The following is a 5,039-nucleotide window of genomic DNA, read 5'->3' as shown; positions in this document are numbered from 1 at the left end:
GGTAAAAACTTAGGATATCTGAAAGAAGCATGAACTTTAGCTAATAATAATGTATCAATATTGATTCAATAATTGTAATGAATGTACCATACTAATGAAAGATGTTAATTATAGGGGAAACTGGGTATGGGGTAGATGGGAACTCTGTCTACCATCTTCCCAACTTTTTCTGTAAATCTAAACCTATTCTAAAGTTAAAAGTTTATTTTTAAAAAAATGCCTCGCATAGTAGCGACCACCCCAGAAGTGAGCAGTTAACAGTAGTTGTTATTATTATTATGGCCCATATATTAGCAATGATACCAATAAGAACATCACCTTGATTTAACATTTTCAGGAGAAACTAGGAGCTTGAAAGCCTTAGGGTTGAGGCAAGAGAGAACCAAAGGGAAGATAAGGAGGGCGTTTAATTTGAAAAAAAAAAAAAGAAAAAAAAGGTGCCGTCGAGTCGATCCCAACTCATGGTGACCCCATGTGTGTCAGAGTAAAACTGCCTTTCATAGGCTGATTTTTCAGAAGGAGATCTCCAGGCCTTTCTTCCGAGGTACCTTTGGGTGGACTTGAACCTCCAACCTTTCGGTTAGCAGCTGAGCGCTTAACTGTTTGCACCACCCAGGGACTCATGAGGAGGGCATAAAGACAGCTTATTTTGTCTATGGCAAGCCCCAAAGCCTGTTACTTCTGTCACATCACACTGTGTGTTTGCTTCCTGGAGTTACTCACACTCCATAATGGTTTAATTCATTCAGTTGGTCACTGTTCTGAACCCAAGCTCCCCTACTCCTCCCCGCCTTGCCACCACACACACCCCTCACTAGAGCGTAACCTTCTTAGAGGTAGGGGCCTTGTCCGTCTACGTCATTTCTGTATCTACTGCGCCCAGCAAGACACCTGCCACAGAGCTGAGATTCCATCAGTATTTACTGAATGAATGAAATTATACCATTGACTATCATAGGGTGGAAATAAAAACCCACACTGTTCTGGACCAGAACTAGAATCTTTTATCAGTCAGTCACATTTTCTCCCCCTAACCTCTCTGTCTCTTCCTTGTCTCTCAAAAAATTGAAGCAAACAAGCAAAGAAACACAAACACCACATCACTGACCAAGTAACCTCTGGGTGGGGGGAGGGGGTGGCCTCAACATTCAGGTCCAGATTTGCTGTCCCACGTGGTAGTTTAGATGTGCAAATATGGGTGATGTGGCTTAAATAGAAATAGTAATTACTTGTACTGTATCACACCTCGTATTTTCTATTCAGGGCATTGGTGGTTCCGAGATAGAACTCTCACCTTCCATGTGGGAGACCCGGGTTCAATTCCCAGCCAATGCACCTCATGTGCAGCCACCACCCATCTGTCAGTGGAGGCTTGAGTGTTGCTATGATGCTGAACAGGTTTCAGCGGAGCTTCCTAAGATGGACTAGGAAGAAAGGCCTGGCAAGCCACTTCTGAAAATCAGGCAATGAAAACCCTATGGATCACAAAGGTCCAATCTGCACCTGATCATGGGGATGGTGTGGGATCAGATAACATTTCCTTCCGTTGTACGTGGGGTCTCCATGAGTCGGGGGCCGACTCCACAGCAGCTAACAACAACAATGGACAAAAGTGCACCCTGCACTTGCTTCCTTCAGTTAGTTCCATGTCCCCCTGTCTACTGACCCTTCTTGGAATGGAAGTAGCACAAAATCCTTGGGGCGGTGATACTTTGTTGGTGGCAATCTTGAGAAAGAAAATAAGACCAAGAAGGATTAGGGGACAGACCCCCAAGGGCTGGCCAAAGTCTGGTGCCAGGGTTGGACCCCAATCCTACCAGTGATTCCAAGCACTGCAGGGTCATCAGGGATGATCCACGAAGCTCACCGCTCACCACCAAGTGGTTGCAAAATGACTCCTGTGGTGAAGACAAGGAGCCCTGGTGGCGCAGTGGTTAAGCATTTGGCTGCTAACCAAAAGGTAGGTGGTTTGAACCCACTGGCCATGCTACAGGAGAAAGACGTAGCAGTGTGCTTCCGTAAAGATTACTGCCTAGGAAACCCTATGGGGCAGTTCTACTCTGTCCTGTAGGGTCACTATGAGTCAGAATCAACTTGATGGGAGCGGGTGGTGAAGACACTTTTTTCTGCTTTGTTTTCTACAGAACACCTTTGTAAACCTATCTTTCCTCCTCACTAGATTCTTTAACTGTCACCTCAAGTGTTAACTAAGACGCCAAGTTTTCTAAAGTGAATTCCACAACTGCCCTCCTCCCCCCTGGAAAGGTGCTGACTGAGGCCCACTCACACCAGCCAAAACTCTGGCCGAAGAACGCTGAGATACCTTCATGCTGTGTCCACTGTGCCCTAAACTTACATGTGTTTGCAGGCAATGATAAGTAAGTGTCTTTCTTTGTTGTCTCGTCTCTTTGCAGTTTACCTTGGCTTCGTCAGTTACAGAGGGAAGGGAACTGAAGTAAGTTCTTAAGACACACAAGGAAGGAAAAGCTCTTTATGTTGAAGGCGTCCGCCAAGGTGCTAATTCCACCACTGGTAGGTTTTTCCCGGGGCTGTGTTCCCATTCAGGAATTTCCCTGAGCTTGGTGGTTCGCAAGTCCAAATTCCAGCTTTGAATAAATAAACCAGCTCAAGTGCTCCCTGGCCTCTGGGACCGGCAGGGCTGCTTCTGAACTTCTATCGCCCCCTAGTGGCAGTTTCTTAGGTCTTTTGTTAGGGAGTCTCTTACTCCTAAGATTTAGGTTATGGTTCTCTTTGCCTCCAAAGCTGTTGACACAATGAAAAGCTTCACACACCAGATGAAGATTATGAAATGCCTGTGTGGAGGAATGTTAGTAATGTCAAGTTAACAGCTGTTGGGTCATAGGGTCATGGGCTCATGCAATTGACAGATCTAACTACCCACCACGCTCTTGCAAAAAATTCCTTACCTGACTTACTGCAAAGTGCAATCGCAAAGTGATCAGTCCCAGATATATATATGTTTTTGTTTGTTTGTATTTTAATTCAGAGTTGCTCAATCTAGGTTTCATTTTTTTCTGGTCCAATTAAATCACTCTCATTAACTATGATTTTCGACTCATTTTACCCTTTCCCTCTGTAAATTTTTCCACCATAAAATGCTTTAAACATTGCCTAAGGAGGTGAGAAAGCATTTAGAGCCAAAAAATACCAAGGTTTATAAACCATATAGGTATAACTTTGCAAGAGCTGACATAAAACCCATACAAAGTAAATAGAAATATCACTGTCAGATTCTGTCAAAACTTTCAGCAGATTATACATAACATGGCAGAAGCAAATTAATAAAAGTTTTAGTGGTTTCAAACTTCAACCAGATGAAATTCAGCAATAGTAGTGACAGAGTTTCCTTAAGTCAGCAGAAATGGATACTTTTAGTTTAATGAAGTTGCATAGTCTCAATGGTCAATAGGATTTGATGTAGAACATTTAATTCATCCATCCCACCCATCCACCCATCCCACCCATCCATCCATCCATCTACCCACCCATGCATGCATCCATCCAGTCATTTATTCATTAGGTATGGGCCAAAAATTGTGAGGCCCCAGGAACAGAAGATGGATAAGTAGCAGTACCTGCTTTCATGGTACTCAAAGCAAAAGAGACTTTTTAGATTTTTCAGTCTGGTCTCCATGCTGAGGCTCCATCCTCAGAAAAGGTGGAAATAACCAGCACCAAATCACTAAGTCCAGAAACGACCTCCAGCAGTTGGCATCAAGATGACTTAGTGATCTAGTTGGCCTTGGTTGCACAGAGCAGAGATCAGAACCCAGCCAGCCACAACCACTGAATGTCTTCTCTGAAGAACAAAATGTGGACTATGTGGGATTCCAAAAACACAAAGGCACGAACTGTGTCGCAGAAAAGAGTACGTGTACATACGAAACACCAGGGGCCCTCTTGTAGCATAATAAACTCACAGATTCACATTGAACGCAGGCTGTGCTTTATGGTGACTGGCTTAAATTACTTCACCTCATTTTCTAGAGTAGGAAGACGTGGTATTTAGGAAGCAAGTCCAGACTGGAGAGGCTTATTTTCAACTCAGAAAATAGAAGGTTCTTGCCTCCCTGCCCACAAAGGAGTCAGTACCTAAGTTTGTTTTTCAGATCACTGTCGACTCCTTTGGTTTACCACCTGCCATGTCCCACCCCCACGCCCCTTTGAAATTAAAGGCCAAGCCCGCAGTCCTTTAAATGGCACACACCACGCACTAAACTCCTACACACCAAGTATTCTTGCCAATTCCAAATCTGGAGCGGAAGTACGTGTCCTTCAGCTTCCTCTACTCAGATTTTGTACCCTTTCCGGCTAGAACATTCTCCTCCTCTTGCCACCCATCCAACCTCACCTCAGAAGGGTAAAATTCATCAAATCTCTTTTGTTTAAGAATCCTGATAAAATTCATCAAATCTGTTTTGTTTAAGAATCCTGATCCAAATAACATTTGCCCAATGTAATATGTCATTTGATTTCCCAACTGCTGCTTCCATGGATGTTGATTGTGGATTCAAGTAAATGAAATCCTTGACAACTTCAATCTTTCCTCCATTTATCATGATGTTGCTTATTGGTCCAGTTGTGAGGCTTTTTGTTTTCTTTATGTTGAGGTGTAATCCATACCGAAGGCTGTAGTCTTTGATCTTCATCAGTAAGTACTTCAAGTCCTCTTCACTTTCAGCAAGGAAGGTTGTGTCATCTGCATATCGCAGGTTGTTAATGAGTTTTCCTCCAATCCTGATGCCCCATTCTTCTTCATATAGTCCAGCTTCTTGGATTATTTGCTTAGCATACAGACTGAATAAGTATGGTGAAAGGATACAACCCTGATGCACACCGTTCCTGATTTTAAACCACGTGGTATGCCTCTGTTCTGTTCGAATGACAACCTCTTGGTCTATGTACAGGTTCCTCATGAGCACAAGTAAGTGTTCTGGAATTCCCATTCTTCACAATGTTATCCATAATTTGTTATGATCCACACAGTCAAATGCATTTTCATAGTCAATAAAACACAG

The sequence above is a fragment of the Trichechus manatus genome, unplaced genomic scaffold (assembly GCF_000243295.1).
Source record: "Trichechus manatus latirostris isolate Lorelei unplaced genomic scaffold, TriManLat1.0 scaffold00162, whole genome shotgun sequence".
Lineage (NCBI taxonomy): Eukaryota > Metazoa > Chordata > Mammalia > Sirenia > Trichechidae > Trichechus > Trichechus manatus.
This window is presented reverse-complemented; position numbering follows the sequence as displayed.